This window comes from Accipiter gentilis, chromosome 3 (genome assembly GCF_929443795.1).
Source record: "Accipiter gentilis chromosome 3, bAccGen1.1, whole genome shotgun sequence".
In the NCBI taxonomy this organism is placed as follows: Eukaryota; Metazoa; Chordata; class Aves; order Accipitriformes; family Accipitridae; genus Astur; species Astur gentilis.
The window spans coordinates 21,611,953-21,624,146 of NC_064882.1; positions in this window are offsets into that span (position 1 = coordinate 21,611,953).

Here is a 12,194-nt window from a genome sequence, read left to right on the forward strand (position 1 = left end):
CTTTTGCGAGACCTGGGTTGGGGCGATCTACGCGGATTGCAGGAGGGCTCTTCGGGCCACCCCCAAGCCCAGGCCACCCGTACGCCAAGGCTGCGAGCGTCTGCTCGGGCACAGCCAGCGGCTCCGCAGGGACACGTCGCCCGCTCCTGGGGGAGAGAAGCGGGAGGGTGCCCGGCGTAGCACGCACATAGCTTAGCCAAATAGCGCGACGGGCCACTTTCTACCCTCTCTCTTGCAAGAAAAAAAAGCTCAAGAGAAAACGCATCACTGCAGAGTCCTCCTTCAGCTCCCCTTCTAACCTGTGCGCAGCCGTCCTCTTCGAGAAGCTTTTGAAGGACGCTGAACGGTTAAAAGAAACTGGGGACCATTGCATCACGCAAAAGTAGACACAGAGGAAGAACCAGTGCAGCTTCGGCTTTTACCGCCCGCTCCTGCGTGCCTTGCAGACCACCAGCTCATGGGTTGTCCCTTGACAATCCCCAGAGCTCAGCAGAGCATATACTTTGCTTTTATATAACCTAGCTGCTGAGGTCTTTGCTACTGGATGGCTGCGAACTGAGTGCATCCCACTCGCGTTTATTACTTTATTACTGAGCCTGTTTTTACATCTCCTGTAGTAGTAAACTGCCGGTTTAGACTGAGGTAGGCGGAGCGAGGGCCGGCACTCCTGTGTGCTGGGACACAGCCTAAGCACAACCAGGTTCGACAGCTGGGTTTGGTAGTTAGCTGGCATCTCAATATAAATCTTCGACGGCATCAATAATAGTTAGCAACCTCAGCCCTAAATTACTGTTTATCCAATTATAAAAAACAGTCCTAAATTAGGTGAATCACGAGACCCCATTAGCCTCCCTCCCAGAAGAGAAGTTAATATTTATCATACGGGCTGCCTGTAGTCCCCTGTATTATCCACGTTTTGCTTCCTCCAATGGCTTATCTCATCTCGTATTGATGATGAATTGTTATGAACTTACTTTGGATATCTTACCTTAGACTTTTGGCTCAGGGTCCTAGAAATTTCTTCAGTGCCAGATTGTTGACTTCAGTCTTAATTAATGGTCACTTGTTATCAGTTTAGTACAAATGTTTGGTTTCTAACTTTTGGTTGTGTAGTCTAAACATTTCCAAAGTCCAGATAGACGGCTTTAACTGAAAATGTTATGATTTTGATACTGACTTGATGCCTTCCTGGCTGAGTGTGAAGATTTTATTCTTCCATCACTTTGATTAATAGACCTATTACAAATCCTGCACTTTAGGGTACCGAGGAGTGAAGCAGCTAAACACCATGTGGATTAACCTAGTCAAGAGTTGATCTTACGTTTCTGTGAGAAGTTTTTTATTTGCTCAGAAGCTGCTTCACTCTTTAGTACAATTTTCAAATTATGAATTATTGTACTTCTCTGCAGTCACCTATTTGTATTTTTCTTAGCCTAAACTTTTGTTCTGCAGCTCACGTGCTGTAGGGTTAATCATTATTACTCTGTTACACAAGCACTTAAGAGTTCAATTTAGGTATCAGGAGAGTATTCTGCAAAACTCTCTGCTAGCAAATTGCAAGGTCTTTACCCCTAAGAGTTCAGGCAGGATATAAGCTCACATCTTTACACGAAACACTGGTGCTTCTCCCATCATTGCCCAGTCATCAGGCATTCTCAGCTGCAGATGCTAGACTATTCACAGATTTCATAATGGCTTGTTCCCACACCCTCCATCAAATACCCCTTAGGCATTAAAAATGTGCTTTGGGAAATCACAGTCTTTAGCATAGTAAAAATAGACATGCTCAGGTTCATTTTTACTAATACAGCTCATTTTGTCATATTGGCTTGTAATCAAAGATGCATCCATGTTTGGCAGACTCACTGTAATACCCTCTTACTAACTAACCAAGCAGATTTTATCAAATGTTTCGTAAAACAGAATTTGGGTAACTTCTGGTTAACAAAAGCTCTGTCTGAATCTGAAGAGACTTCTCATATTCTCAAGTTCAGGGCTTTTTATTTGGTTGTGGAAATTGCATTGAGACTAAGACACTAAAACAATGAGCAGTCTTGAAAATCTTAAAAAAAACACTTCATATTTTGGGGGTTTAGTCATCTAAGATTCTTAAAACACTCATGAAATTTATTAATGGATGTTCTGGGATGGATGTATGTGTATTCTCTCGCTTGCATTTACCAGCAGTTATAAAATGGAATTAACATCCTGCCTTAGTGCATACTTCAGGTTTATGCAAAGAATGCTGTAGAGTATTCCCATCACTTTGCGATGAAAGATTAGATACGGTCAGGTTTTTTGTGAAGATTTCTTCATCTCTCTCTCTAAAGAAATAGCATCATAGGTAATTTAGTTATCAGCAGGGCCAAAAGAGCACTGCACTTAAAACCATTGGAAGTGCACAGAGTGAACACGTCTGCTCAGCTCCTCGCGCAGCCATGTGGAGACTCAGCACAGACACAAAAGGGATTTGTAGACATCCTAAGACTTAGTTGCACCCTAATTCAGGTAAATAAAATAGCAGCATCCATGGGATCGAACTTGCACATCTCGCTGGTGAATGAATGGCACATGAGCAGCAGGGAACCTGCAGGAATCTCTATGGAAAATGTGTAGGTGCCCAGAGTAGTGGCTTCCTTACCGTGCTAGAACCATGACTTCTTTATTCCGATGGCCTCTTGTGACCGCCCTCATTCACAAGGCAACTTAATTACACAGATAATTTATTTGTTTTGTTCCACTCTCATCTCTAATAAGTTTATACAAACCTTTGACTTCTGCCCCGCTGTACAGGTCAGGGACATCAGATACTGTCTCTTTATGTGCACAAAACTCATGACTATTATCTGCTTATTAAATGGGAAGCCTGCCTTACCATCAGTTGTCCTGATTAATTCCACGATGAGAAGTGGGATGAACTGTTAAATCCTGCCTTTATTGGAGTGCTTAGACCTCTGTGCATAGGCAAATCATAAATGGAGGATTATTTTGTACCTTGGCTGCAAGCGTGATTGCTCTGGCAATCACAGTTGTTGTATAAGCAACTGTTCTCAAAAGCAGATGTGTAAATGCAGTTCTGGGCATAAAGTTATAAATCCTGTCACTGAGCAAAAAGTGCAAAGTTACACCGAGGCAAATGTAGAGATCCCTTTCCTTCTGTATTTATTTATTTATTTGTTTGTTTGTTTGTTTGTTTGTTTATTGGTTAGTTAAAGAGGTCCCCTGATAGACTTATAATGAAGTTATCTCTCTTAAGTTGTGATACTTACCTGCATTCCTTTTTACTCGTTCAGATACTGGTGTGAATATCATAGAGCTCAGGAGGTCTCCTCCGAGATAACTTCAGAGTCATACTGATCTTGGTCAGATAATCTGTCTTGAAACAGCAGATAAATTTTAATGGGTATCAGATTATTTTTCTCCCGGCTAGCTGCACCCGATACTATAAGACTACCACTGGGGGTAGTTAGCAAACAGGCTTTGGTATTGATGTCTGAATATTTTCTAAATCTCATTGACTAGCTCAGCAGTATAATGAAACGTTATATGATGTCTGTGGAGTTCTTTCCTGCAAAGAGCTTTTTCTGTCCTACTGGGATGTCTATAGAATAGAACAAGTTCTTTAAAATCTAAGTGATTTACAAACTTTCCTCTTTTTTTCTGCAATTCTTCCTAGGAATTCAATGTCCATTTCTTAAATGACATCATCCCCTGTCTGATAAAATCTGGCATTTACTACTGTGAATTCAGTTTAACACCAATAACATAATGAAAATAATCATCATTTAGAAAAGATGGGCAGCTCCAACCACATGTGTGCCTCCAGCCCTGCGCTGCTGACATTCCCGCCTCTCCCTCTGAGCCCCGGGGAGCCTGGCCAAGTCTCCACAGTGCGCTCAGGACGTTGCTGCCAGAAAACTGTGCAACCAAACCATGACCGGTCACGGGTGATGCGAGCATCCTTTACCCAGTCACACACCTTATGTAAAGATCATTCGTGCTCTAGGAATGACAGAGTTAGTCTCTCAAGGTACCTCTGTGTATTCAGCCACCCCATCTCTCCCTCACTGCAACACTACAGCTTCCTCGGAAACAGACCTTTTCTTTGCAAAGCAGCCGGAGTTCTCCTCACGTGAAAGAACACAGGGACAATTCAGTGGAGACAGGCTGATTGATCAAGCTTGGCTCCTGTTCTTCTAAGGTGATTCTGAGTTTTGGGGAAGAATCCGACCTACAGACTCCATCGTTAACATTGTTCTTTGGACTAACTATGTCATATCTATCTGGAAGATTCCGAGAAATTGAGGGAGACTTCTGAGTAATGTGCCTCAGATTCAGCGTAGACAGAACCGATGTGATTACAGGGAAGTATCCTACCACCCTCAAGAGTGTGTGTTCCCTGTGAACTTCACTTAAATTTATAGCTTCTCTTAGACAAATAGCTGCGAATGAGATAGCTGCTTTCTGGCTAGGTACAGACGGAAAAAGAATTGTGCTCAAAAAAAATAATTGCTACTATCCATCATCTGTTTGGCATCTCAAGAGTGGTCTGCTGCAACTCTTCTCCTTGGGGTACCCACAGGAGGAAATACTATCTGAATCTTCCAGGACTTGGTGGCAGGAAAAAGTATCATGACATAACTTAGTGCTGGATACCAACATTTTTGGCCAAGGAGCCTACTTGAGTTTCTGGGTAGAAGAAGGAAGGTTGTTTTTTTTTTTCTTCCCTACATCTCCCTCTGCCTCCTCTCACTGAGCCCCAGCTCCTGAGACGCTCTCATCCCACTCTTCGACTGGGAGCTCTCCCAGAGGAACTGAGTGGAGTCTCCAAGGACTTCTCTATCCCCCACCCTCAGCAAGCCCCTGAGGACCTGCAGACCATTACCCCTCTAAGACCATGTTCATGGCAACTCTGCTTTGCTTCAGCACTTTGCTGGGGGGAAGAAGAAAGATTCTGGCCGGGGGAAGGGGGAGGCAGGATGCTCCAGGCATTATCCCTCCACTGCTGGAGCATCATCCCTGCACGAGCAAGCAGAAATACAGCACAGCTGGGCAAAGCGGTGCAAGGCAAGCTACTGGTCTAGCACGGTGAATGCCACCACCCCACGGGATTTTGGTGTCAAGCGGTTTCCTGTGCGCTTGAAGCCACAGTGCTCCCAGAGCGTCCGTGCCCTGATCGGCACTAACTGCATCGTGAAGGTGCTCAGAGGTGCGCTTAGTGATGACACGACGGTTGGCCAGGGAGGAGGCACGCGGCCGTGGTGCAGTCTGGCTGCCTCCCCCCAGCCCCTCTCCAGGGGTCCCGACAGCACCACGGCTTGGTGGAGTCAACGGGAAGCTTCCCGCAGACTTGAGTAGGCTTCGTGTCAAGCACCCTGAGTAGATGTGGCTTGGGAAGATGCTCTCCCCTGACTGACCACAGAATGACTGTCTGTCCTCTGCACAGGCCGCTGGGGACAGCCAGGAAGATCTGAGGAATGGGGAAGACCAATTTATTTTGCTATATTTTTGGCATTTGTATGTGTTATGTGGGCAGCATAACAACTGATATCTTTTGCTCTTCTCTTGCCTGCTTTTACTAACTTGGATTTATTATTTTTTTTATGCAATGGTAAGTACATTAACCTTTAGTTTAAAATCTAGCTTGCTTTTGAAATGAAAATCTTATATAAATTACCAAATTAAATCCAAAACATTCCTCAGGCAGTTCAATATTTACTTATTTTATTTTTTTTAATTACATTAGCTAGAGGCATACTTTTGGATTTGTAGGTGTTTGGATAACTTAATTTAAAATAGCAAAACAGACTAGACTAGATAAGAGAAACTGAGGTCAAATTATTCTGGTTGTGACATATGTGATACATAATGCTGTGTAATTAGATATTAAAGTGGTTGCTGTGCAGCAGGATGTTTTATGAAAATGGGACAAATGTTTTTTAAATGTACCACTGGAAACCAGACAGATGGTAACCTATATCCCCAAGGAGGATAGCTGAATTCCACCAAGTTTTTGATATGAATTTGAACTGTAGTGAACAGGAAAGGAGGGAATTTGTGATTATAGCTTAGCTCGCCATTAGTCAATGTTTGGCTGAATGTGCAAAGGATGCTTATATGGTGCTTAGTCTGGACAGTAATGTTTTCTGGGGATTTGTTCTTTCTTGAGCAACAGCAGAGCAGATGGTGACAAAGCAGATCTAGCAATAAATCATGGAGACAGGATACTTGAAGCAAGCAAGATGATCTAGAGGAACAAAATAGAAACCGGGGGATAATTGTTACACAAATGCAGAGTGTATTCCCACTAATTTTATTAATGCTGGGGACAGTACTTAAAGGCTGAGCATTTTCATGTAGCTTGGCTGTTAAAACCCCTATTAAAATTTTTAATCAACATCCTTTGGGAGTAAAACTTTTCAGGGCACATACAATAAATAAAAAAAAAACAACCCACAGATATGTACTGAAACTTCTGCTGACTGCACAATTAAAAAATGCCTGGCAATCTTAAACAGCGACATGCCTTTCGAGACCTTTCAGTTTTGTGGCTCCGTAGGACTGAGCTCTGAAATCATGACAAGCTTCAGCACTACCTGGTGCACATAATAGTAATGGGAAAGACACCTACAAATATTCTATAAAGCATAAAGGAAGAAACAGAAGAAATAGCAATCCCAGGAAACAACATCTCGATGGACCGATTTTAGCACGCTAGCAGTTGGATGGTGTTCCCTCTGCTCCCTACCTGGGAGGCAGCACAAATCCCCATCCCTGCCAGAAGCTGCTGCTTCTTTGCCAGCTGCTGTTTGCTCTTCTGCCATAACACCAGCACCCGAATCGTCACGACAGTCGCTCTCCCTGTCAGATCTGTAGTCCCACTTAATATTTCAGCTGGAGACCCCAGGTAGGAGGCTGCTAATACAGAGGAAGGCAACGGTGAGTGGTCCGTGGCCTTGGGTGGCAAAGGGACCCTTAGGCCCCCATTCTTGCACTAGAGCTAGGCAGAACCTGGCTTTCAAGAAACACCATATAATGAGGAGACGGCAATTCCCAGCTTGCCAGGCTCGAGCAAAGGATTACCATTGCACTTTGTATGCAACGCTACAGCTCAGATAATCCGAGAGATAGAAACTACCTATAAATTTAACAAATATTTTTCTCACAGATCTCCATATTAGATCATTCTTGGTGCCTTTCAGGATGCGCCACAGCACAAGCAGCGTCACGCAGCCTTGACATGCAATCAAGCCACAGCGATGTTATCACGCGGCGATTATCAAGTGGTTGGTAATCGTGCGTCCCCTTGGATCATTTGTCATTCACTTAAAGTTAGCATTTCCTCTAATCTGCCTCATCTCAGCGACACTGTGAGACAGCCCTACTACAAATGATTGCTACACCAAGGTGTATTTTTGTGCTGCACAAAGGAGCTTTACACAAAGGATTCTCTTTTTAGCAGAGGCAGGACTAGGCAAACTAAAGGCAGGATTATTGAGCAGTAAGTATTGGCATTTTTGGTGCAAAATGTATCATGAAAACGTATTTCAACAGCCCTCAGAGAGAGTAATTTTCAATCAATAATTATAAAAATAGAGCTATTAAACTCAGATGAGCAATTCCCTGATATCACAATGTCTCCATTTTCTTTTTCTGATCATGTATTGGAATGAGTTGTTATAATGTGAAAACAGGTAGAAAAGTGAGACAAGCCATTAATGGGAACAGCTAAAAGCATAATATTTTGTTCCGGTTTTCAGTAGCTTGTACCAAGTTTGAATGAAGAGAGCAACAAAGCCTTACGTCTCCTGTCTGCACTTATTCTTGTGTAGTGGCTGGAATTCAACTTTACATTGTAGACTTTCAACAAGAAACAGCCTGATTTCCCATGTACCCATATGTATTAAGCTCCATATAATCAAGGCTTGCATGCTGAGATCTATTTGAGATGTGATTGCTGATTTGTCCATTCCTGGCTATCATCAGGATGTTTGGGTATTAGTTAGATACTGCAGAAGTAGCATTCTTTGAATACTAGAAGATATATAAGGAGACAGAATTTCTACTAAATGATACAAACAAATTAGTTTGATTGTAAACTATGTAGTACAGACATATAAATAGCTAGAAAACGTTACGTGCTAGAAGTGGTGAGGAGAGGCTCAGAAAGATAACAGGACAACTGGAAAAGAAAAGAGCATGGTGCCAAGAGTGGGTAAACAGAGTATCTCCGTTACAAGGAGTAAGAACAGACTAAGGCTCCTAGCATAGAACAGAAACAGCACAGGGAGGATATAGTCAAATTGTGAGTAGCATAGAAAAAGTGGATAGGGAACAGTTGTTCCTTATATCTTCTAGGAATAGCAGGTGGCAGCTACAAAATTAGCAAAATGCTAATCAAGCTTTGGGATGGGACATTTCAAATGCTAAAAGTATACATGTGCAAAAAACCCCAAACCCAACAACCACTAGACAATCTCGCAGGGAAAAAAATTTCCACCCAAGGAAAAGATAAAACTGCCATCTGATGTGACTGGAAGCACAACTACAAGCTATACCATCAGCAACTTCACTCTGTCTGGTACCAGGTCACCAAGCCTCAGAGCAGGTGGTTGCGCTTGAGGTACATCTGTATGCCATGGTTTTCCCTTGCGCTTGTGTTTGCAGCCTAGAGCCATGAGCTTGGACATGCTGCTGGTGCGTTCGGAAATGCATCCTTCCCAGCGGAGCCACGGCTGAGGCTGCGGACCAGGGGAGGACCGGGGGCACCCACGGGCTGCGTGGACGCAAGGTCCCCTGGCCGTTAGGTCTCTCCTAAGCCAGGCTGATAGCTGGCACGAGTGTCACTGTTGGTAAAGACGTGGTACAGGCGTTACGGCCTTGCAACCACGATGGAGTCGGAGTAGCTGCCAGGAGCGGTTACTGCACCTGCTTTTCCCCAGGTTGCATGTTGGAGCCGGTACTAGTTGCACTTTGTCCCTACTGTCTTTCCTTCCCAGTGTGTAGGTTACTTATTTGTCCACCAAGAGAAAAATAAGAGATCCCAGCAGCAGCACAAAAACCAGCTTCTTAATGCTCGGGGATTTTTTCTCTCACCCCTCCCCTCCTCTCCCCTCTCCTCTCTCCTCCTTCCTGTCAAAGAAGGGATGAAAAGAAAATGTGATACGGTAGAATTTACTTATCTTTTTTTCAGTTGTAGAAAACATTTATAAGAAATAGTGTTAGAGCAAAAAGTTTAATGAGTCACATCTCAAATGCTTTACTTAATGTTTCCTTCCTTATAACATTAAAAGATCATCAGACTAAGGAGGCTGAAGTTTCTACATCTGAAACCTTGTATGTTGTTTTATTACTTAATGCTGTACAAAGCCAGGGTCATGTTAACACCTTTGATCCTCTAGGGTCATTCATTCCATCAAAACCAATGCAGCCAGACCTATTAAAGATTGACAATAGCAAAAAAAATGACCAACGTAGGAGGTAAATGAATTGTAACATGGTGGCTCAACCTTTCCATTTGTGAAGAGAACTAAAGTTTGGGGGCAGGGATGTCTTTACTCCTCCCAAATTTTAATTCTTCAGCAAAATCAATGTAAGGAGAGGAACACGATATCTGGATCCATCTCCAGTACCATCTGTTAGAGAGAGCTCTTTTTGACAGGGTTACTTCCATGTTAAAGAAAAGGGGGAAAGCTTTAGGACGCCAGGCCTGGGAGCCCACCAGCAGTGGTCACTGGCGGGGTTTTGGTAACGCCTGCTGTAGGAGCAGAAGGAACATCCTCATACCATTCATGAATGAGACCACTGTCTTGTTCCTTAGAATTATTTTACAGTGCTGTGAAGTGCAGCACTAAAATTTTAAGCAGAGAGGCCATATAATTAATGAATTAGCAAAGAATCTTTTAAAAACTGGTTCTGTTAGTCTGACATGTAATGATGACAGACGCTACCAAGATGCCACTTGTCCATACATAATTTTACTGAATAATAAAACTTATTTCATCTTACCATTAGAAGCTGGAAGCATGACTGCTTCTTTTGCTTGGATTTAATATTAAGGATTTACTTGAAAGGTGTTACTTCAGTGAATGAGTAGTACAATTACAAAATAAACTTAAACATCCCAGGAGAACTATCTTTAAGGACTGATTCAGTAAGATATTAGTTGCTGGTATAAAATTTCCAAGACTATCTTGTGCACAGATGCTATTTTTAAGAATAAAAAAACCTTCTGGTACTAAAGCTGTGGGAATGAGGCCCTTTTCATGTCAAGAGTGATGTATGAACTGATAGCTCATGAAAGGTGAAGGCTTTGACTAACTTATCAGATGTCTACCTTTAGAGTTAGAGTTATGGCTGGATGAAGTAATTTGACCAATTACCTTTACTGATGTCCTGAGCAGTCTGTGAGCTTGTTTTTATTACCAGTGACAATACGGTCCAACTTGATGCCCTCAGACCAACATAACTAAACAAATTAGCTTTCCATTCCAAAGAAAATGTAACCTAAAGCAATCCATGATTTATGTGAAACAAATGCTGGCTACAGCCCATGGGGTCTGCAGCTCTTACCTCTGGCCAAATTACTTTTAAAACCACGCAGGAAAAACTCTGAAGTTCAATGAATGAGTAGTACTTACTACCAAAAAATAAATTGCTAGGGCCTGTGCGGATACTGGCAAACATATCAAACCTTCCAGAAGTGCAGCTTTTTATGACATGTTCAAATGGCTGGAGAGGTTCATGCGCCGAGCTACCGGCTCTGCTCAGTAAGAGCAGTCGGGGGAGCAGCGGCACAGAACCTGCTGCTCCGGGCTGACTTTTCAGTGACACCATATATCGTGCAATTAAAAACTCAAATCAGGGGTACCTAACAGAAAATGTGTCTATTTTGTTGGCGTCTGATACAGAAGCAGAAATCACTTGGCACTTTTCATAGTCCAAATCCCTTTCCTTTTGCTGTTTTCCCATTTAAGGGAAGTTCAGTGTTTGCTTTGCAGGACCTTTCTGGCACAGGAGCACAATCCTCAAAGGGAGAGTGCTATGAACAATGTTAGCTTCAGAGCCAAAAGTCCCAGCTGAGAGAAGAACCTGCAGTGTAAGAGCCGAGCTCTCAGCAGTGGTCCACACACTGTCCGTGCTCAGGTCTGGCCCCATTCACCCTAGCTTCCCCAGCACTAGTTAGGTCTTATTCTCAGAAGGTCCTCCCCGAACCACAAAGGCCTGCGATGGGGTCTTCAGCCTCCTGTGGGATGGTGGAAGTCAGTGGGACCACTCCACAAAGGGGATCAGATCCCATGCTGGTCTCTACTGCACTAACGTTGCTCAGCTTGGCGCAATCTTGCCTCTGGCCTGGAGCACCTCTTTGAAGTTATCCATGTGGTGGTGGGTGCTATAAAAGAAAGACAACAGCAATGTTAACTACCAGCGGCAGCAGTACACTGCCTGCACCATTTCCTCCGTGGGGATCCAGCTGTGGGACTGTTTCCTCATAGCAGAGAGCAGATGTCTCTTTACAACATAGGAAGAAAGTGCCACATGTAAGGCTAATGAAAAGAAGATTTGGGCTTCCCAAGAAACCCATTCGATGGTCATCCTTGTGTACTGTTTTGTTTCTCCTGATCTGTTTTCTGTGTTTAATATTCCTGTAACTCCTTTGGTGTATTCTCTACAGACTATATCCACCCCTCCAGCATCCTTTTCCCTTTAGGTTTATATTTGCTCTGTTTACTATTAATTCAGATTTGCAGTGTGGTTGAGGAAATTTGCACGGATTGAGGAAACCCTGACAAGTGCTGGGGCAGGTTCCTCCGGCAGAGCACTTGCTCCTTAGAAAGAGGCAGTGGCGTATTTGCCGATTGAGGACTGAAGGGTGAGGAGGGACAGGGCTGCCCCGGCTGCGCGACTGCCTGGGTCAGGTCCCTGCTCTCCTGCCCAGACCTGAAATCGGAGGTGTAGCAGAGACCTTACGTTTGGAGGAAGCCCATATCCAGAGAGTATCCAGGATCAGAGGATGGTGCTGAAGGTGAAGCTGCCAGGAGGGAACGCTGCCTGTGCCACGGGGACTCTCCCGCAAGACCCAGTGAGGCAGCAGAGGGGAAAAAAGAGGGCTCTGGGTGTCTTGTCCTGGCAGCCCTTGGGCCAAGGATGGTTAAACTCGGGATTTGTCTCAGACAGCCTGTGTTACCTGACCT